The sequence below is a fragment of the Canis lupus genome, chromosome 8 (assembly GCF_011100685.1).
Source record: "Canis lupus familiaris isolate Mischka breed German Shepherd chromosome 8, alternate assembly UU_Cfam_GSD_1.0, whole genome shotgun sequence".
NCBI lineage: Eukaryota > Metazoa > Chordata > Mammalia > Carnivora > Canidae > Canis > Canis lupus.
In genome coordinates this window covers 34,660,189-34,683,903 of record NC_049229.1, presented here as the reverse complement: position 1 = coordinate 34,683,903, position 23,715 = coordinate 34,660,189, and the positions used below count along the sequence as shown (strand labels likewise).

Genomic DNA, 23,715 nt, shown 5'->3' with positions numbered 1-23,715 from the left:
AACCAAAAAAAAAAAAAGAAAATAAATAACAATGATCCCAATTTAATTCTTGATATAGAATAGAAGCTCCCCAGAATACCAAGTGGCAAATATGTCAATGGATGATGACCGATTGACTTCAGAACCAAAGTATGAATAATTATTTCCTAAAATCAGGGATACCTGGGTGGCTCAGTGGTTGAGCAGCTGCCTTTGGCTCAGGGCCTGATCCTGGAGTCCCGGGATCGAGTCCTGCATAGGGATCCCTGTGTGGAGCCTGCTTCTCCCTCTGCCTATGTCTCTGCCTCTCTGTCTCTCATGAATAAATAAGTAAAATCTTAAAAAAAATTATTTCCTAAAATCAATGCATGTTTCTCTCCTGGTACTCCCTTCTGACCACAATTTAGGGAAGCTGACATTTTATCTTGTTCTACAAAGTGCTGCCATATGTATCAGTGAACACTTTTGCTCAACTGTAAACCACAAGAGTTAAAACCAGAACTAGGCAAGACAATTTAACTCAGGCTGTAACTGAAATCCATTGTTTTTATTTCTTATTGTACTCTCTTGAGGCACTGATGAAGACATTTTGCAATGACCAGAACATTCCAATCACCAGGTCGTAAAAGCCCGGATAGCAATGGAATGGCTAGAAGACTACATCCCACAGGGCCCCTTCTCTGCCCATAATCACCACTGTACACATACCAAACCCCTACCTATGATCATGCACCCTCTGCCACCTTTCCAACACATACCCCAAAACCTCTCTCTCCCTATAAATCTCTATGTATCCATCTTGCTGGTGGAGAGTTCACATGTTAAAGCTTGAGCCTACCACCTCCATTTATACAGAATAGCATACAGAATAAATCTCTCCTTTTCTCTTTTTCAAACCTTTGTCTCTTGACTCATTGGCCTGTCTTACAACAAATTTATCTGAGTTTTGGGCAACAATGTTGGCCAACCCAGCTAGGAGTTGTGCTCCCAATTTGTCCAGCTCCCTTGGGATTTCCCAGGATACAGCAGTTGGCCATAGCAGTGCCAGGGCACATCCCTTCACTTCCTGAGTTAGCAGTTGGGATAGATTGACCAGTAACATATGGAGAGAACAGAGGCCTGGAAACCTGGAAAACCCCAGTAAATAAGCTCAAGTGATTAGAACTCTCACTTAAATGGATAATTTACCTGCAGTTTTCAAAACATTGGAAAAGAACCATGGATACATGGATTGGAGCATTAAAAAAGTATTTTCAGGGTGAGTGAAAAACTGCTCGATGCACGTTAGTAGATGGCTGTGCAACATATTTTCTGTGTGCTGGAATTGGAGACATGAATCCCCTTCTTCATTAACACTCATCTTCAGAGAACATTCTGGGCTCTGCTGGGATACAGTGGAGGGGCCAAACTAGATCCTTTAGTGCATTTAACCATGACCTGGAGGCAGTGTAAGTTTTAGAGTTAATGTTATTTCAAAGGAATTTAACATAATTATATGTTATATGTATAATTTATGTATTTCTATAGAAAGTTCCTTATATATAATTACAAAAGAGTTTAATTATATTAATTATATTTACTATGTTCTGCTTACTGAGGCAGGAAAGTGGACTCATTGAGTCTAATGATTTTATAAAGCATTTTCTAGCTTTTTATGGAAAGCGATTTTATATATATGAATATATATACATATATATCTGCCTTTCTCTAGCTAACACTGAGGTATCTGCAATATTCTATTCTTCAAGCACTTCAGCTAATTATCATTTTATTGTACAATTTGAACATATTTCTTTTAATCAGCTTATCACTGTGGCAGCTTATGCTGGATTTATTCATCTGTAGGCTGCAGAGAGAAAACCAGTGGTGTTGAGCTTCCACATGTCACTTAACCTTCTAAGTTATTTAATCTCATTTCTCAAATAGGCAAATATCTTTGTTTTTACTGAGAAAAACTTAATAATCTTGACTTCTGGAGAAGATGATGGATTAGGAGGACCAGAGCTCATCTTGTCCCACAGATACAGTTTGATAATACATACATAAGTGTAAATAACCCAAAAAATGACCTGAAGACTGACAGAACAGACTCCACAGGTAAATGTAGAGAAGAGGCCACATCAAAGCTAAATAGACCTGAGGGACTATACTGAGGGAGAGAGGGACACTGTTGGTACAGAAAGTGGAGAGAAACAGATTGTCACATCAGGGAACCCACATGGAGAATGCACATGAGGAAGACAAATCCCCATAACACTTGGCTTTGAAAACCAGAGGGGCTGAATTTTGCAAGTTCTTACAATTAGCAAAGCTTAATACCTGAAACTTATAAAATCAGTGGGCTTGGTTCTGTGAGAGGTGGGAGGGTGAGGGGGAATTGAATCTCCCCCCCTAAAAAGACAGCACAAAAAACAGCTCTGCAGAGATACAGTAGAGAAGCAGCAGTTTGAAAAACACCTGGGATTTATGGGAGAGAGATTTGCTTACTAATCTTAGAGAATGTACTAGAGGGGCAGGGATCATTGGGAGACTTCTCTGGGAACAGAGGAGCTGGCTAGTGCATGTCCCTTCTGCCCTCCAGCCTAGATGTCAACACCTGTGGGAACTAGTCTAGCACCAAAACTCTCCACCAAGCTTGCTAACAGCATACCCAATCTCTCATTCTCCTGTGGACACACCCCTCCCAGGCAGGTCTTGGTTCTAGATCAGACCCTGCAAATCTTGCTAACACCACATATCCACCACCTTGTTCTCTTGCAGTCCTGACCTCTTCAATGTATTGGCCATAGCCCACCCAAAATCATGCTAAAACTGTGGTGGTGTGCAGGCAACACCACTCCAAACTGACTCCTGCTCTGGGGAGAGGAAAAGATAACTACATGTTCCAGTCCAACTGCAGCCCCAGCAGTGGGAAAGAGGAATATGTCCTAAATGAAAGAACAGAACAATATCACAGCAAGAGACCTAAATGAAGTGGATATGAATAACATGGCAGATGAAGAATTTAAAGTAATTGTCATACAGATACTCATTAGACTGGAGAAGAGTGGAGAACCTTTAACAAAGAGACAAAAAAACATAAAAAAGAACCAGTCAGAGATGAAGGGCTCAATAACTCCAATTAAAAATACACTAGGTGGAATACATAGTAGAAAGATCCATAGAAGAATGGATCAGTGACCTGAAGGACAGAGGAATGGGAAACAACTGAGCTGAACAGGAGAGAGAAAAAATAATAATAAATGAAAATAGACTTAGAGAACTCAGTGACACCATCAAGTGTAATTACATTTGCATTACAGGAATCCGAGAATCATAAGAGATAAAAGGGGACAGAGCTGAAAACTTCCTGAATCTGGGGAAGGAAACAGAAGTCCAGATCCAGGAGGCACAGAGAGCCCCCAACAAAATCAACCCAAGGAGTCTACATCAAGACACATCATAATTAAAATGGCAAAAGATAGTGGTAAAGAGAGAATTTTTAAAGCAGCAAAAGAAAATAGTAATATACAAGGGAAAGCCCATAAGGCTATCAGCTGATTTTTCAGCAGAAACTTTGTAGGCCAGAACAAAAGTGGCATGATGCACTCCAAGTGCTAAAAGAAAAAAAAAGAAAACCTGAAGTCAGAATACTCTCTTTAGCAAGACTATAACTCAGAACAGAAGGAGAGATGAAGAGTTTATAAAACAAAAATTAAAGGAATTTATGGCCATTAAATCAGCCCTACAAGAATTGTTAAATGGTTCTCTTTGAGTGGAAAGGGAAGACCATAAGTAGGAGTAAGACAAATAGGATTAGTAAAATTAAGTATAGCTATAAAAATCTGTCAAAGGATTAATAAAATAAAAAGGATGTAAAGGGGTGTCTGGGTGGCTTAGTTGGTTGAGTGTCCAACTCTTGGTTTCAGCTCAGGTCACGATCTCAGGGTTGTGGGATCAAGCCCCTCATCAGGCTCCATACTGCCCATGGAATCTGCATGTCCCTCTCTCTTTGCCCCCCCTTCAAACAAACAAACAAACAAACAAACATCTTTAAAAAACTTTTTAAAAAGGGTGTAAAATATAACACCATATAACTAAACTGTAGAGGGAAGATGAGTAAAAAATATGTTCAAACTTAAGTGACTATGTGGGACCTAAGGAATTTAACAAAAATTCCCTACCCCTGGACGAGCAGAGCAGGACTAACTCCATTTTGTGCTACACTCGCCATCTCATGTATAACCCCCACATGACCTGCTTACTCCTTAAGGCACTCCCCCACCCTAGTCAAGCTGCTGAGCACACCCTTACTGGAAACTGGCTCATATAGGAATGTGGAACCTCTAACCCCCAAAAATGTAAAACCTGCCTTTTGCCTGCCAAACCTGCACGCCAATTCAGACCAGAGTGATAGGCTAGTTCAAACGGTCACTATAGGGTAAATTGTAATTCCATTGGCCACCTGTGTGCCGAGGGACATGACTGTGCAACTTTCTGTGTGTATTACAATCTCATTGGCTATTGGCCCCTAAAAAACTGCTACGCCTCTTAACCTCAGGGTCCAAGTCCCTGCTCTGCTGTGTCGGGTACATTTGGACCCAAGTTCGAGCTTGTAAATAAACCCTCGTGCGTTTGCATCGGTGTCGGCTCCTTGGTGGTTTCTCAGATACCTAATCTTGGGCACAACACTATCAACTTAATATAGATGGCTATATGCAGGTGATACAAACCTACTGGTAACTGCAAATCAAAAACTGGTAACAAATATGCAAAGCTAGGGGTGCCTGGGTGACTGAGTCAGTTAAGAATCTGCCTTTGGTTCAGATCATGATCCGGGAGTCCCAGGATTGAGCCCTGCATCAGGCTCCCTGCTCAACAGGGAACCTGCTTCTTCTTCAGGCCCTTACCCTGCTCATGCTCTCTCTCAAATAAATAAAATCTTTTTTAAAAATATGCAAAACTAAATAGAAAGGAATCCAAGTGTATTACTAAAGAAAGCCAGCAAACCATGAGAGAATAGAGCAAGAGTAAAAAGGAACAGAGAAGAACTACAAAAACAACCATAAAACAAGTAACAAAATGCCAGTAAGTATATACCTATCAATAATTACTTTGAATATAAATGGACTAAATGCTCCAATCAAAATACATAGGGTGACAGAATGGATAAAAAAGAAAGACCCATCTATATGCTACCTACAAGAGACTCATTTCAGACCTAAAGACACATACAGATTGAAAGAGAAGGAATGGAAAATCATTTTTTTTTAAAGATTTTATTTATTTATTCATGAGAGACACACACAGAGAGAGAAAGAGGCAGAGACACAGGCAGAGGGAGAAGCAGGCTTCATGCAGGGAGCCCGATGTGGGACTCAATCCCGGGTCTCTAGGATCACGCCCTGGGCTGAAGGCAGGCACTAAACTGCTGAGCCACCCAGGCTGCCCAGAAAAGCGATTTTTAAAAAGATTTTATTTATTTATTCATGAGAGACACACACACACACACAGAGGCAGAGACATAGGCAGAGGGAGAAGTAGGTTCCTGAAGGGGAGTCTGATGCAGAACTCGATCTTGAGACTCAGATTATGACCTGAGCCAAAGGCAGATGCTCAACCAATGAGCCACGGAGGTGCCCTGGGATGGAAAGGCAATTATCATTCAAATGGAAGTGAAAAGAAAGCTGGAGTAATGATACTTATCTCAGACAAAATAGACTTTAAAACACTGTAACACGAGACAAAGAAGGATACTATAAAATCATAAGAGGAACAATCTGACAAGAAGATAAAACATTGTAAATATTTATGCACTCAAGATGGGAGCACCTAAATACCTAAACCAGCGAATAACAAACACAAAGGAAGTAGTTGATAGTAAGACAAGAATAGTACGGGGTTTTAACACCCTCTTTACATCAACCAACCATCCAAATAATATCAACAGATCATCCAAAATAGTGGTTTTGAACGACACACTGGACTGGCTGGACCAAACAAAAATATTAAGAATATTCCATCCTAAAACAGCTGAACACATAATCTTTTCAAGAGTATATTGGACATTCTCCAGAATAGATCACATATTAGGCCACAAAACAAGTTTCAGCAAATTCAAAAGGACTGAAGTACTATGCATCTTTTCTGACCACAACACTATGAAGCTGAAAATTAATCACAAGAAAAAATCTGGAAAGCACACAAATACATGGAGGTTAAATAACATGCTACTAAACAACAAATGGGTCAACTATGAAATAAAAAAGGAAATAAAAAAATACATGGATAAAAATTAAAATGAAAACACAATGGTCCAAAAATCTTTGGGGTGCAGGAAAAGCTGTCCCAAGAGGAAAGTATATAGCAATACAGGTCTATATCAAGAAACAAGAAAAATTTCAAACAATTTAACTTTAAACCTAAAGAAGCTAGAAAAAAAACAACAAAATCCACAACTGGTAGAAGAAAGGAAATAATAAAGATTAGAGCAGAAATAAACAGTATAGGAACGAAAAAAACCCAATAGAACAGATCATTGAAACCAGAAACTGCTCTTTGAAAAGATCCATGAAATTGATAATACTTTAGCCAGTCTCATCATCATAATAAAAAGTAGAGAAGACGCAAAAAGTCAAAATCATATATGAAAGGAGAAATAACAACCAACATCACAGAAATACAAAGGATTATAAGAGAACATTATGAAAAAATATTTGACAACAAATGGACAACCTAGAAGAAATGGATAAATTCTTAGAAACATAAACCTAACTTCATACCAGTCAGAATGGCTAAAATTGACAAGTCAGGAAATGACAGATGTTGATGAGGATGCAGAGAAAGGGAAACTCTGACGCTGTTGGTGGGAATGCAAGCTGGTGCAGCCACTCTGGAAAACGGCATGGAGGTTCCTCAGAAAGTCGAAAATAGAGCTACCCTACAACCCAGCAATTACACTACTAGGGATTTAAACCAAAGACACAAATGTAGTGATCTGAAGGGGCACCTGCACTCCAATGTTTATAGCAACAATGTCCACAATAGCCAAACTATGGAAACAGCTCAAGTGTCCATTGGCTAATGGGTAGATAAAGAAGATGTGGCATGTATATGTGTGTGTGTATATATATATCTGTGGTATGTGTGTATATATATATATGTATATATAAACTGATGGTTATCAGAGGGGAGGAGGATTTGCGGGGATGAGTGAACACAAAAAGGATTAAGAGTACACTTATCATAATGAGCCCTGAGTAATGTATAGAATTGCATTAGAGTATTATAGAATTACTGTATTGTACACCTGAAACTCATATAACACTATATATTAACTATACTGGAATTAAAATAAAAAATAAAATAAAAATGAAATAGTAAAAACATTTTAAAATAAAATAAAAATTTAATAATCTTTTCAAAAATTTAAATTCAATTAATTAACATATAATGTATTATTGGTTTCAGAGGTAGAGCTCAGTGATTCATCAGTCTTATATAACACCCAGTGTTCATTACATCATGTGCCCTCCTTAATGTTCATCACCCAGTTACCTCATCCCCTCACCCCTCCCTTCCAGCAACCCTCAGTTTGTTTCCTATGGTTAAGAGTCTCTTGTTGTTTGTCTCCCTCTCTGATTTCATCTTATTTTTTCCTCTCTTCCCTATGATTCTCTGTTTTGTTTCTTAAATTCCACATATGAGTGAGATCATATAATTGTCTTTCTCTGTTTGAAAAATGTAATAATCTTAATGTTTATTTAATAAATCCATGCTCTAAGTTTTTTTATACATTATCTCATTTCATATTCTAAGTAGTCAATAGGTACAATTATGATCCTAATTTCACAGATAAGGAAATTGAGGCACAGTGAGATTAAATAAGTTGTACAAAATCACACAAACAGGAAGTGGTAAGTCAGGGATCTATATGGAGGCACTCTGAGCCAGAGGCTAGATGGCTGCACTGTAAGGAGCTGATCTAAACCCTTCATTCACTAGGTCTGTAAGTTACAGGTCACACATATAGGTGATATCTTATTAACGAGGACCCAATATGAGATTAAAATTCAGAGCTCAACTTCCGGGCAGGTACCTGACTCTAGGTTTAGTTTAGATTCTAGTTTGGAAGGAGAGAAGAAAAGAAGGGAGGGTGGGAGGATGAGGAGAAGGAAGGTAGGGATGAAGGAAGGGATGAAGGGATGAAGGAAGGAAGGAGGATCCATAGATCAGTTAATGGTTGATAAATCAAATGATTGGTTAATAGATGGATAGAAAGATTTTATTGACCACTCTCAGTATCTCTACCACAAAGCAGTTCTAGCCTACAGTAGTTAATCAGTTATTGCTCCTTAAGCCATGAAAAAAATATGAAGACAGGCTATTAATACCACCTCTGAGGGTCCTCAAATTTAATGTAACTACACATGATGCTGTTATGTGCCTTCCAGGAGGCCCACAGTTGAAGGAGGGGCAAGAGGTTTGAGAAGGTAAGCTGCCTTTCCAGCACACCCTCAGAGATTCCTTTCCTAAAGAAGAGCTGACTTTTTTTTTTCTCAGTCTAAATTAGCTCACCTATTTTGGTTTTTGTTTCATTTCATGAATTTTTTTTAAAAACTTAAAAATTTGTAAATTTTAAAATATCACTCTCTTTGGATGATTTATGCAGGAAATCAAATCTCTTTGCTTTAGCTCAGTTTGTATTTTCCTCAATTTAATTATCTTAGTCACATGCAGTCCTACTTGCAGACCAGCTCCTGCTGTAGTTTTTAATTAATGAGGTCACAGACAAGAAAGGTCCTTATTGTGCTGTATCATTTTCTGTTAGGTTCTAAGTTCCCCAAACAACACAGATCAGGTTTGAACTCAGCATTTTGGGTTGCATTCCAACTCTTTTTGACAAGTTTTACATTTATTTAGTTATATCTAAAGTGTTTTAGGAAACCAGAAGGAGGTCTCTAGCCACTGGCAGAAATTGTGGAAGCATAATTTACTAAAATATTTACATGTTTTTTTCTCCCTGAATTTTCCCTCCCTCTCAATTTGCTAAGATTACCTGAACATACTGGAAGTCCACCTCAGGAATTTTTGTAATAGGGAAAGCACATGCACTAGAAGCTTTTGGCTTTCACAAAAGCTCAAAACCCATTGATAGGATAATGCAGGGTATCCAGAGAAAGAGGGGAAAGAGAGAAGGTTCTGTTGAGAGCAAGGGAAAGATATACAAGAGAGAACTGGGTATTGGAAAGAGATGAAGGGCTAGGGGTCTGGCACATTTCCCTCTGCTTGCCTATGAGATGGATTTGCAAGGGGACTGGTAACTGACTTCCAAGAAGTGGTACAGGAAAGTGGCCACAAATGAGGGTGGCTGCATGGGACACTGAGGGAAGCAGACCCCAGATTGTGGACCAAAACACCCTCCACTGTCACAACAGGCTTTGGAGATGGTAAAGAGAGAGGGATCTCCCTGCAAGTCCCCTTTTACTCCTACCCCTGGCTCTTACTCCCCACCCCACTCCCATTCTATGGAGAGCCTTCCTACTTACTGGAATCTTGCTCTGCCTTCAAATCTTGCTCTGGTTTGAAAATCTGAAGGGATTACCAAATCCTCTCTTCTTTGGTAAATTTGTTCCATCAGCTCTGGTTCACTTGTTCTGCTCATCCTCAGAACTCTTCCTTACTTACAGACATTTGATGACTTATTGTCCTAAAGTTTTCTCTCATTCATTCATTGAAAAGATATTTATTGTTCTAGGCACTGGGGAGGCTATCATGGACACAGGGAAAATAATCTTGCCCTCATGACACTCACATTCTAGGTGGGAAGAGACAAAACGATAGCTCCTGCTCTTTAGTGTGTGCCAGGCTCTTGACTGAATCTAATTATATGTTATGAGAAGGGAAATGTCATACAACACTTAGGTAGGGATAGCTCTTGGACTACTCTTTTGAGGAGAAATGGTGTATTGCAAACTCCTCAGAATACACTGGAATATCTAGGCCTCCGAGGCAATTAAGGAAAGATGGTCCACATATGTCAGGCAGGATTCTATAAATCTCCAATCTCAAGCACAGTGAGATCTCAGATTTTTTCCATCCTACAATTTCTATTTTATCATTATTATTGCTAAATACATAGAATGTAAATATTGAGTTTGGTGTATTTCCTTTGACCATAGAGCTGAAGAATCCTAGAGTTGTACAATCCTCCTAGTGGTGAGTAAGAAGGCCATTGGTTTCTGAGGTGCTTATAGGGTAGATGACCCTTCTTCATGTACAAGAAATATCTTTCCTGCTTCAGCTTGAATATGTCCTTGGTTAAAGGAACTTTTTATACAGGAGTCAGGAGTTGGCAGATCCATTATGGCTAAATATCTTCCCAGGCCTAAGTGAAGCATTGGTTTGAAAATCTGGTTTTCCTGCCAACAGAAAGATAAAACATGGAAGTAAGGCAAATCATAATTGGGTGGTCTTTTTCCAAATTACTGGCATTGTCAAAAAAATTTTTCCCCATAATACTGGAGGCCAAATATGTCCCTAGAGAGAGGGATTTTGGATCCACAGGGAGTAGTAAAGATAGAACAATAGATTGATGGTTTCTAAGAAAAGCAATTATCTTACATTTGGTATTAGAATCACTTGGTTCAGACCACTACTTATGAACCATTCTTCCTGTTGATGATTATCATTTTGTGAGGCAGAGATCTCAACCATGGAATTAGGAATTGTCTTATTTATTTTTCTTATAATGGTGTGTCAACAGAAAAGAAAGAAAAGTCTGGAAGAAGCAGGGTAGTGGGAAAGAGATATTTGTAATCATTAACATGGTAAAGAAATAATTATGGATCTCAAACAGACCCTAGAGGAATACCAGATGTTACTAGCAATTGAGAGGAAACCTGGGGGCTAGATATGTGAAACAGGATCTATCCTTGCCAATGCCACCCTTTGAGGCTTCAAAGAGGAAAATTAGAGCTTTCAAAGCTTCGCTTGCGAGTTGGCATGTAGTATTTTGTTTTAAAAAAAGAGAAAGGGAAATAATGTATAAAGAGACTCTTTTTTCCTTTGTGCCTGCATTTTATATTATAGGAAGTTTCCTACTCAGAAAATTAAGCTAGGATTGACTTCCCATTTTTAAAAAAGTCAATTGTTTGAGGATATGTGTCAAAAAATGAGATTTTATCATCTCTTGGAAAGCTGATCCAAGACAAACTGTGTCCTTCAGTACAGTTACACACCAGATAAATGGGCCTAGAAGAATGACAAGGATGACCGTCTTATATCATTTCCACTTCAATTTTATTTAATACAAGATGTTTTATGGCCACATTTTGGGGTCCTTGAGCTTCCTTTGGCTACATGTAGATTAAGGGACAAAAATGAAGGGAAGGTGTTTCAGGTTGCCCTTTAAGTAGTATGAATGACAGGGTGGACAGTAGATACAGCAGAGCTCAGCAAATGCTAGCTATTCTGGAATGTGCCATTTCTGTCCTGGCATAATAATGCTGGGTTTTCTTAGGAGATCTTGTCACTCTACCTGCTGGGCAGCAGATGATTTCATAATCTTTGTAGATTGCCTACAGATGCTGCTCCTGTTTCAGCCAAAAGCCATTTTAAGTTTACTATGTTAGTGATTGAAAACTAATTTCTAAAAATTGAACTAGACATAAACAAAAATTAGAACAAGAACAGATGATACTAATTAAAAACAAAATGAGTCACAGGAATAAATCCAGTTTTGTGAGTAGTATTTGGAGACCTAAAATACAAAACAGACTTCAGTTGCTTAGGGAAAAAAAAGGAGTCAAGAGGGAAATTTTTGCCTCACTATAATTATCTACTACTTATGAAACAAATTTCAACCATGATGAGATTACTAACATCCCACAAATAAGGTGAATTCCAGAAAGTCTGGTTAGGGGCACACCTTTCTGTCTCTGAAACACACTATACACTATTTATTTCTATATGCCACCCCAATGCATATTCACAGCAGCAAAGGACTTAGCTAATAAAATAACCAACTGGGTAAATAATCAAATACTTATACGTTACATAGTGTTCTGTAAACCTGTTTCATCATTTGAGATTTATCTCTACCTGGTACCACTTTCTAACTAAACTCTTCCAATCTCCTATTGTATGTTTGTGTAGCAAGTTGGATTCTTACCTGGTTATTAATGCTGAGTTTTACCATAGTCTGTAAATTAAGAAATTATATTTCATTTTTAATCTGTCCTTCAAATTAGTATTTGTGACCAGTTAGAGAAAATGTGTAATTTTTTTTTCTTATTTCAAATAGTGTCTCTCAGTGGCTGGTCAACCATCAGTCATGTATAAACCATCAAATTCTTCTTCTGCCTTCTACCAATTATATGCAGCCTCTTTTGATGAAGTTTGCTTTTATGGACAAGTTCCAAAACAAGCACAGAGTAGACTATGTGAACCTGGTTGTATTGTTCATTTCGTAGTGTGGACGTGCTAAAATTAAATAAAATGATGATCACTCCAACGAGTTGGCCAAGGATTAACTTAAGGAACATATCCAGTGAGTATCTTCAAAACAAGTCAGTATTTTCAAAATAGATCAGAATGAGGTCACTTGTCTCCTTCTTCACTCCTTGGTTACCATTTTTTAGCTTTTATCTTAGAAGCCATTTTATTCTGTTTCCATGATTACACTGTAGGACTTATACTGCCAGTGGGCTAGAACCTTGAGCATGGGGTTATTTGTATGTTACTCACACCTGGTGAGCAAGTAGTGTTCAGGGCAGTTGGCAACAGGTAGGAAAGTATGATGGAAGCTGGGGCAAGCAGAAAGGTTCAAAGTCATCTAGGAGAAATACAAAGACAACTTCTCATGTCTAATAGAATCTTCAACCAATGCTGGTGACAGACCCTGTGGGAATCTGGGAAGCTGTACCTTTGAGAGCATGCTGCATTGTCTCCTGCTATGTGTAACCATCTCCACACAGTTTTGTACACATTGGCATTAAAAACACTTTGCGTGTTTTAATTGGGTCTGTTGGAATTTTCCTGTTAATCCATCCTTCATCCATTTGTGACAACTACATGTCTGAAGAGCTCATGGGTTTGAATTGCAGGGAATCCAGGGTTTCTATGTTCTTCAATTCTTATGTAAATATTAAGGATTTCTAAGAATTAGGAGATGATGATTTCAAAATCCTCTGACATAATAAAAAGAACATGCAAACTAAAGAGTAACTTTCTATCCTAGTACCCAGGGAAAATCCCAGAGCATTTGAGATTGTATGAGATAATCTATTTAGTTGTATATTAGGCTGTGCTTCTATATCTTGTGGTTTGGCTCTCAGTTCTAAAGTATAATTGAGTTGACTTATACTTGTATATGCCATATTGATAATTAGAGGCAATATACTTTGTTAATAAATGTCAATAAAAACAAGACCATAATGTACCATAATATGATACCTAAAAGTCTCTGCATGATTAGGATAATATTGTTGAATTGGAACAAACAATTCTAGGCCTAGAAGACCTTGTTACATTGTCATTTCTTTCCAGAAGTATGGGAGAAGTAAGGTGACCCCATAAGTTACTGGAAACTGGGTAAACATTGTGTTGACTTTCAGAACTTACCACTGTCTAAATTCTAGTCTACTACAAGTATAGAATGAATATGTTTATTTTAGTATTCCTTTATGCTCCAAATAAAGCTACTGTAGTCTGACCTCTTGTGCCAATGGAATCCAACTATTATCTAGCACTTAGAACATGTAAGATTTGTTAATTAGCCCTTAGAATTGTGCAGTAAAATGAAGTCTGTGGTGACATGGAGCAAGTATCTGCAAAGCAAATATGCTAATAGGCTTCCTTATTAGGTTCAGTTACATGAATAGAACAATCGAAGTTTTAGGATCTTTTTTAAAAAAAGTTAAATTGCTTGGGAGTGCTTCAGATATGCATTTGGCTAACTTGATGATTACTATGACTTCCTTTTTCAGTGAACCAAATTTGTGTTTGGTACAAGCCTGTGGTTGGTTGGTTGGTTGGTTTTTGGCCTCTGGTTTTTAATCTTACAGATTTTCTGAAATTGGGGGCCACTTGGCTTGGGAGTAGGGATGAGTAAAGTTTTAGGGAAGAAAACCTGCCTGGTTTCAATCAGAACAGCTTTGGTTTTTCTCATGTACTGGAGTTCCATGCAAAGTTTTCTGGGGGGTGGGGAATTTTCAGTACTGAAAACTGTTTATAGAGAGCACTGTGCTAAAAAACCTATGTAGTTAAAGCATTATGAAATGTATTCTTGAAGAGGGAGTCAGTACTTCTTAAGGCACTTTGAGATGAACCAAAGTTAGCAATGTGTATAACCAAGGAGTACAAGCTGAATGACAGCAGCGATGGTTGGGAAAGCAGTCCCTAGGTGGAGAAATCTTCCCCTGTTATGCATTGGAAATCAACATGGAAGTCTTTATTTAACTCCCAGATTACATCTAAACTGTACGTTGGCAATGGTCATGCTTGAAAGTCATTTCTAAGGTTACTGCAGTGTTTCATTTGAAATCAGCTAATATGTTATATAAAACCTGAAGAACTCTCTATGGTTAAGTCTACTATTAGATTTATGCTAGAATCCCAATTTATTCGACCTATAGATTACAATTCCATGAATTACTGTTCTCTCTCTCTCTCTTTAAAGATTTATTTATTTATTCATGAAAGACACAGAGAGAGAGGCAGAGACACAGGCAGAGGGAGAAGCAGGCTCCATGCAAGGAGCCTGATGCAGGACTCGATCATGAATCCTGGGATCACGACCTGAGCCGAAGGCAGCCCCTCAACCACTGAGCCACCCAGGCATCCTGAATTACTGCTCTTTAAAAGGGTTTTATCTTAGTGAAAGAAAGTATTGTTATTTGCAGATGAAATGATATTATATATAGAAAATCTTAAAGACTCCACCAAAAAACTACTAGAATAAATGATCTTGGTAAAGTTGTAGGATACAAAATTAATATTCAGAAATTGGTAGCATTTTTATATACTAATAACAAAGTAGCAGAAAGAGAAATTAACACAAGAGCTCCATTCACAATTGTACCAAAAGGAATGAAATACCTAGGAATAAACATAGCCAAAGAAATGAAAGATTTGGACTGTGAAAACTATGAAACATTGGTGAAAGAAACAGCACAAAGAAATGGAAAGATATTCCATGCTTGTAGATTGGAAGAACAAATATTGTTAAAATGTCCATACTACCCAAAACAATGTATAGATATAATGCAATCCCTATCAAAATACCAACGGCATTTTTTTTCACAAAACTAGAAGAAATCATACTAGAATGTGCATGGAACCACAGAAGACCACAAATAGACAAAGCAATCTTGATAAACAAAAACAAAAAATTGTGGAGGCACCACAATTCCAGATTTCAAGATATACTATAAAGCTGTTATAATCAAAACAGTATGATACGAGCACAAAAAGAGACACATAGATCAATGGAACAGAATAGAAAACTCAGAAATGAACCCATGCTAATATGGTCAATTAATCTACAACAAAGGAGACAAGAATATACAATGGGGAAAAGATAATCTCTTCAATGGTACTGGGAAAATTGGATAGCAACATTAAAAAAATGAAACTGGACCACTTTCTTAAGCCATACACAAAAATAAACTCAAAATGGATTAAAGATCTAAATGTGAGACCTGAAACCATAAAAATCCTAGAAGAGAACACAGGCAGTAATTTCTCTAATGTTGGCTATAGCAACATTTTTCTAGAGGTCTCTTAAGGCAAGGGAAACAAAAGTAAAATTAAACTCTTGGGGCTACATCAAAATAAAAAGATTTTTGTACAGTGAAGGAAACCATCAAAAAAAAAAAAACAAAAAGGCAACCTACTAAAGGGAAAAGATATTTGCAAATGATATATCCAATAAGGAGTTAATATCCAAAATAAAGGACTTCTATAACTCAACACTAAAAAACAATCCAATTAAATATGGGCAGAGGACTTGAATAGACATTTTCTAAAGAAGACATACAGATGGCTAACAGATACATGAAAAGATGCTCAAAATCAGTAATCATTAGGAAAATGCAAATCAAACCACAATGAGATGTCACCTGACATCTGTCAGAATAGTTAAAATTGAAAAGACAAATAACAAGTGTCAACAAGGAGGTGGGGAATAAGAACTCTCACACACTATTGGTGGGAATGTAAACTGGTGTAGTCACTGTGAAAAACAGTATAGAGGTTCCTCAAAAATTTTTTAAAAAAATTCATTACTGGACATTTACCCAAAGAAAACAAAAATGTTAATTTGAAAAGACATATATACCCTTACGTTTATTGTAGTATTATTTATAATAGCCAAGATATGGAAGCAACTTAAGTGTCCAGCCAAAAAAAGATGAGATCATGCCATTTCCAAAAACATGGATATATCTAGAGGGTATTATGCTAAGTGAAATAAATTAGATTGAGAAAGACAATAAATTAGATTGAGAAAGACAAATACCATACAATTTATTCATACGTGGAATCTAAAAACACACAAATGAGTAAACAAAGAAAAAGCAGAATCAGACCTATAAACACAGAGAACAAATGGATGGTTGTCATAGGGGAGAGAGGTGGAAGGGGGCAAAATGAGTGAAGGGGAGTAAAAGATACAGGTTTCCAGTTATGGAATGAATAAATCATGGGAATAAAAGGCTCACCATAAGGAATATAGTCAATGATATTATAAGACCATATGGTGACAGATGGTAGCCTCACTTGTGGTGAGCATAGCATAATATATAAAGTTGTAGAATCACTATGCTGTACACTTGAAATTAATGAACATTGTGTGTCAACTATACTCAAATAAAGTTTAAAATAATAAAATAGAAAATATCCAACCTTAAACCTTTATGTGCTTTGTTCTCAGATTTGAAAAGAGTAAGCTTGGAGTTGAAAAGGATACTTTAAAAATGGGTTTCTCTCTCTCTCTCTTTTTTTTTTCTGTTCTCATGGATTATTTCAGGGCAAACTTCTAGACCACAAATTAAAAACAAAACAAAACACAAAACAAAACACAAAGCTAAAGCAGCATCTTTGTTTCTTGGGTGATAAGAAGGAACATGCTTCTTTGATCTGTTTCTGTAAAGGAGAATGTTATATGTTCTACAAATAGACTTGTCCAGTAAAGCCCTTTAAAGGAATACATCCTAAAATGTATTTAGAGATGAAAAAAAGATGTATGTACAAGAATGTTACAGCTTTATTTCTAATGAAGGAGAATAGAAAACGACTTAAATATCCAGCAAAAGGAATTCAGTTAAATAAACTATGGTACATTCATATATTGGAATGTTATGCAGCCCTTTAAAATTATAATTTTGAAGACAAATAATTTTAGAAAATTCAGATATGTGTTGAGTATATATTAAAAATTATTATAAAGTTAATTTAGTGCAAATGTTCAGTGTACATAGAATTTAATCTCTATTCAAAATGTATTAGATATAAGCATAAAATGATAAGAAGGAAATTCATATAAATATTAATAATGATTTTCTTTCTGTGTTGGAAGTAATAATAATATAAATACTTTTTCTTTCTGGATCTTCCTTTACTTCATACATTCTTTATTAAGAGAAAACATTATTTTTAGAATAAAAATACCCTAATTATATAGTAAGACATTGTCCAGGCAGAAGCTGACATGCTTTTCTCTGTAAGAAAATATATGGGCAAATAGCTTGAGGTATCTAGTAAGGGGACAAGTAATTTACCTGAGAATTCCCAGAGCATTCGTAGAAGGAGGAAACCTAGACCTCATTCCCTTCTTTCTGGTATTCAAAGTAATTGAAATTTTGGGGTGGGCTGGATAGCTCTGATCATGACCTAATAAAAAAAAGAGGGGAAAAAACTCTTAACACACAGTCATCTCAAGAATAGAAAGAGGATCTCAAAGTAGTTGTCAGAGAAGAATAATGTGTTGGATATGGTAGGAAGAAGATGAAGACGGGAACTTGCCCTGACCCACAGGATGGCTTCTAGCTGTAAAGTAAAAAGAGCATTCCAGGGACATATGGTATTATCACTACAGCTGTCTTTCTGCTAAGAGGAGAAATTCTTTGGGAATTTGGGAAGAAATTCTTTGGGAAGATGTAGAACCATTTAGTTGAAACTTTAAAAAGAGATATGGACTTATTTTGTACCTCCAAGTTGGTAAAATGGGATCTAATAGTTGTCTTTTTTTTTCCCCAAATAAAGGAATAGAATTAGCTAAGAATACAAACAGGCAAGATGTTGAGATAAAGTGCTATAAAATGAGATGAAATGGTATATTAAAAGGCAAGAATGATTAAGATTATAAGCAATTATAAAAATAAAACAACCAGATTAAAAATACTATGACTATGTGGATCACAATAAAAATAATTACCTTCAGGAATATTCTAGATAAATATTGTTAATATTTTTTTAAATATCATTTGAAATTCTCCATAAAAATGGTATAATACCATACATAGTTTTTTGCAATTTAACCTAAACATTTAACTGATATATATTTGTACATCAACAAATACAGATCTACATCATTTCTTTCAATGCTTTGAAGGATTCCATTTTATGGTATAGTGATAATTTTTAATATTTTGATTGTGCTGTTGTTCTAACTTAAGGTTTAGGGTTATGATGGTGAACAGGATTCTGTCTGCAAGTGGGAACTTCCTTCTACAGATGGTTTTCCTCTTGTAAAAATACAGCAACCAGGACCATACTCATATTCAGAGCTAAGAGACTAGGAATTCTCATGAATTAAAAGATAATTTTGTGAAGGTCAATAGGACCCAGGCAGAAGAATATTCTAATTTATTAGACTTGTCTCCTTATGTTAGATAAAACAGTTGAGCCAATGTTAGTTTGACCTGCTCTTCTCTTTCTGAGTCTTAAGGTGAAATATAGACCAAAAAGAGATGCTACCTCTGTCTCTTCTGATTAATAGCCTTGAACAGTGATTTAAAAAACCCAAAACACAGTGATAAAAAATAGTGATAAAAAAGTGGTGGACAGAAATCTGGAGAGACACTATAAATACTCTGAGCTCTGGACACACTGAGGCTGTTGCAGTCAGTATTACCTCTATTTTGCCTGAATAAAATCCTGCCCAACCTTTTCCTTCTAGATCATTCTAAGTTGGAAATCTTGTTTACTTATGTAGATGATCTATGAGCCAAGAGGAGTAAAACACATCTATTCTGAAGGGAAATACATCTGGACCAGTGAAAGTCTTACCAGGACAAGGGTGAGATGGTTTGGGGGTCGGATGGGACATGTCACTGGAAAATCGTTATAGCTCTCATTTTGCTCTTATATCCAATAATTAGAATTATTTTTCTTTTTAAATATCTGGTGATAAAAAGAGCTTAAAATAGTTGAACTATTCAGGGGGTCTGAAGAAAATTAAAACAGGCTGGATGCATCATAATTCATTTAGGTAATTCTTTATAGATAGATATTTAGTTTATTTCTGGGTCTTTCTTTTTTTCTCTTTCTTGACTGGCAAGGATTCTTGTACATAAATCCCGTCACATTTATTTGATTATACTTAAGATAATTGCCTTAAAATGCAATTGCTAAGTAAGAGTTTGCAAAACCTTAAAGTTTTTGATCCATATTTTTAAGTTGCTTTCCAAAAAAATAATAATTTATATTCCACAGAAAGTATATGAAAATAGTTGCTTTCTTAATACTGTCACCAACATTATGTGTCGCCATTATATTAAAAATAATATTTTTAAACTGTCTAATTCAAAATGTAAGAAATGGCACATCATGGCTTTGTTTTTACATTACTCTTCAGAATAATCATCATGATCATCATTATTATAGCATTTATTTAGGACTTAACTGTGTGGCCAACTGCTATGGTAATCACACATCTTTTTTTTTTTTTCCTCAGAATAGTGCAATAACATAGATTTGATTAGTTCATCTATTCATTGGCCATCATAATTTTGGAGGCAAATTTCTTTTTTTTATATTGTCAAATATTTAATATAAGTATTATTCTCTAACAAAAACAAATGAAATTTGCTAAACTTAAAATTTCTGCTTATTATTATTGAAAACATTTCCTACTCTAACAGGTTTTTCCTGTTATTTTCTTGGGGGTAAATTTCTGTTCTAGCCTTTGGCGATTTCTCTGTGTAGAAGCACACTTTAAACATTAAAGAAATCAACCTTTTCCTTATAATCTCCTTTTTTGGGGTTATGTCTTTATTGGCATTTCTATAAGTCAAAAGTAATTGACAAATCAGAAAGTGGGAGAAATAGGCTCTTACTGAGATAAAGGTGGTACAAAAATAAATGGGACAAGATGAAGAGATGATTGGAATTAGAAGTATTAATATTAAATACTTTCATATTTTCATATATATTAGTCTCTCTAAGCAACCTCTGGATTTGTAACCATGCTCCAACAGTTAGCCAACTGTACAAACCACTCAAGAAACATTTACTCTTCAATGCCTTTGGATGTGGCCACAGAGCCAAAGGGCAAAGAACTACCTTCCACCACTAAGAGTCATGGACAGTACGTAGTGCTGCTTAGAACTAAATTAGGGACTCACTTCAATACCAGGACAGGAGGTCTTCACTATCCCTGACTGGAAGAACTTGGTTATTACTCTGGAAACAATGACTGTGGTGTATTTCCTCTTTTGTGTTCCAAATCTATCACTGTTGGTGGTAAAAGAGCTTTCTTTTATACTGTAGCTGATCAGACCAAAAAGAGTCCCCTAATGGAGAGAAGTGCCCATCACCAACAGATCCTAGACTTGGAACTTGATAATACAACTGGATGGGACTTTGGCAGTTCCTCCTTCAGGAAAAGGCAAGGTAAGTCATGTCAGTTTTTTTTTTTTTATTAGTCATGTCAGTTAATATTTGGGTGGCAAAAGGGCCAGTCTGTGAGAGAAACTGCTCATTAGCGGTCCTCAATACCTATTCTCTTAGTCCTCTATAATAGACATCTTGAATTTTCACAAAATCTCTGCCTCCCTTGCACCTAGATATGGCCATGAGACTAAGTTCTGGTCAATGATATATAAATGGTAGTGTTATGTACAAATCAGGATTGTGCCTTAAAGTGGAGGAGGTATGTCCTACTCTTTTTTTTTCCTACCTTGCTTCAACTGTGGATGAGATAGTGAACCATCATGGGCCATGAGAATAAATGGAAGATCTTAGAGATGGTGCAACAACCTAGGAGTCTGGTCCTTGAGTAACATCAAGGAGCAGATGCCTTGAACCAGCATGGCACCATTTGCTTCCAGTATGGTGAGCTACAGAAAAATAAACTTTTAACTAACTTATTTTACTACTTTGGACCCCTGTTAGATATAGCTGAACCTATATTCCAATTTATGTGTGTAAGAATTATACCTTAGTGTATTTTTCCTGGTACGGTTCTGAAATGCATAGGAATTAATTTTTTGCATAAATTTTTTTTGAGAAACCAAGGTACAAGTTAAAGCACAGTTTAATTTATAATAACAGCCTAGATGAACTGACTGGGGATTTATCTTGAAACTGAGAAATGTTAAGTATATCATTTCATTTTTCATGAAAACACAGTTCAAACATCTGTTTGAAAAAATTGTTTTTAATCCTTTTATAAACGGAAGCTTTATATTTTCAAGTATTTTAATTGGTTGCTTAGAAGGTATCTTTTCCAAACAGAAATTTTTGAAGCATAGAGACTTTCAAAGAACATTTAAAAACCCAAATGGTTTACATTAAACCTGAAAATTCAGTGTTCTAAGTTTAGAGTTCTTTTAGAAAGCTCAAGAACTTATTTTTAAAAGCAAACAAACATTAACATGCATATTTGAAAATATAAATTATTAAAAAGCATATTAAAACTAATGTAAACACGGGACTTTTTTCTCTTCATTTCAAAATTTAAAAATCTACCTTTCCTGTCATATTTTGCACAAATTGACAATTCTTCTAACTGTACCTTTAAAGCAGCTGTTTGACATCAGACTGGGCCAGCTTCACATTTTTGTGCCTAAGCACTTTAGCCAATCCTTTAGATTCAGCTGAGATTCCCTACAACTTCTCAGCTAAGATTTTTTCCCAAGGGCTTCGTTATTTTCTCAGACAGTAAAAATAAGAAATTCATTGAATTCCCATTAATTTGCTCCATTGAATCTCAGTTAATCCCTAAAAATGAACAATCAAAATTATCATTGCATACCAATTTTTATTTTTGAGGATTCATTACTATACAACAAATATGCTGAAGTATGGATGGACACCTGTTCATCACAAGGGAATAGAAAAACACAGTCAGACAGATGATTTAAACTAAACTTGAGGTTTTCTTGGCCAGGAGCAGGGTGCAACTGGGGTGTGTGTATGTCACCAATTCAAACCCGGCAGACGATCAAAATGAGACTTCTGTCAAGGATTCTGCGATGTGTAGACAAAGTCCCTCGCTCAGGGACTATTTCTAGTCACTAGGTCCACTTGAGAAGGTGAGTCAGGGCTGGCACACAGGTACACTGGTTTGGAGAATTCAAAAATTCTTGCATTAGTTATTGTGCAAATGTGATTCTAATTCCTAGCCTATTTCACACAGCAGAATTGGCTCTATCTCATTTCACATGATAAGAGGCACTCAACATTTTGCATTTACATCATAACCATCATATTTATCTTTTCCAAGACTGTGTCTAGCAGAAGTGATTATATAAACATGGGCCGTATGATCCTGGACTGGAGTTAGACAGATGACAGACAGCTTGTTACTGAAAGCTTACACTAGAGGGTTTAAAGGACTCTTACTTTAAAGATTGGCATCAGGAGATGCAGCCATGAGAATTCTGTCTTGCTGTCATTTTGTTAGACACAGTGGCTTTGAGTCAACACCCAAGCATGCTTACTGATGCATTTAAATGCAAAAGTAAATATAAAATCAGAACAACTTTTATTACCATTCATCTTCTATTTTACATATCTACAACACTTCTTGTGTCTTATATAGATTGACTACATTTTTAAAAGTCTGCTGAAGATTCTATTTACTAACCAATGCTTTACTGATTAGGCTGTTTCAATTTTTCAGTATCATTACTGATTGAATAATGCTACTGGTGAAGCTGGAAAAAGAACATCAAATAAAGCCCCAAATCAGCAGAAGGGAAACCTATTGTTTAAGATTAGAGCAGAAATAAATGATACAGAATTCAAAAATGCAGTAGAACAGATCAACAAATCTAGGAGCTGTTCCTTTGAAAGAATCAACAAAATTGATAAACCCCTAGCCAGACTTACTGAAAAGAAAAGAGAAAGAATCCAAATAAATAAAATCACGAATGAAAGAGGAGAGATCACAACCAGCACTGAAGAAATACAATTATAAGACAATATTATGAGCAATTATATGCCAACAAATTGGGCAATCTGAAAGAAATGGATAAATTCTTAGAAACATAAACTACCAAAACTGAAACAAGAAGAAATAGAGAATTTGAACAGACTTGTAACCAACAGAGAACTGAATCAGTAATCAAAAACCTCCCAACAAACAACAGTCCAGGGCTGGATGGCTTTCCAGGGGAATTCTATCAAACATTTAAAGAAGTGTTAATATCTATTCTTCTGAAACTGTTCCAAATAATGGAAATGGAAGGAAGACTTTCAAACTCATTCTCTAGGGTCAGCATTACCTTTATTCCAAAACCAGACAAAGAC

The 23,715-nt window shown here is 36.3% G+C and overlaps 2 long non-coding RNA genes and 1 other non-coding gene across 15 annotated transcripts in view; 1 reads left to right on the top strand and 2 right to left on the bottom strand.

Annotated features, from left to right (window-relative positions):
- The first annotated feature begins 1,948 nt into the window (after positions 1-1,948).
- LOC106559164 overlaps positions 1,949-23,715 on the top strand; it is a 50,915-nt gene continuing 29,148 nt past the window's right edge. Inside the window, exons 1-3 of the transcript XR_005363322.1 lie at positions 1,949-2,076; positions 19,175-19,258; positions 20,731-20,853. This is a non-coding gene — a transcript (serine/arginine repetitive matrix protein 1-like). The remainder of the gene's footprint in view (positions 2,077-19,174; positions 19,259-20,730; positions 20,854-23,715) is intronic.
- Positions 10,097-20,625, bottom strand: LOC111097057. The gene is made up of 3 exons (XR_005363341.1): positions 20,586-20,625; positions 17,739-17,850; positions 10,097-10,379 (listed from the first exon to the last, which is right to left on the bottom strand). It is a non-coding gene; the product is annotated as an uncharacterized LOC111097057 (long non-coding RNA).
- LOC102157168 overlaps positions 22,218-23,715 on the bottom strand; it is a 160,338-nt gene continuing 158,840 nt past the window's right edge. For all 13 annotated transcript variants that reach the window (XR_005363333.1, XR_005363327.1, XR_005363326.1 and 10 more), the window contains one exon: positions 22,218-22,523. This is a non-coding gene — a long non-coding RNA (uncharacterized LOC102157168). The remainder of the gene's footprint in view (positions 22,524-23,715) is intronic.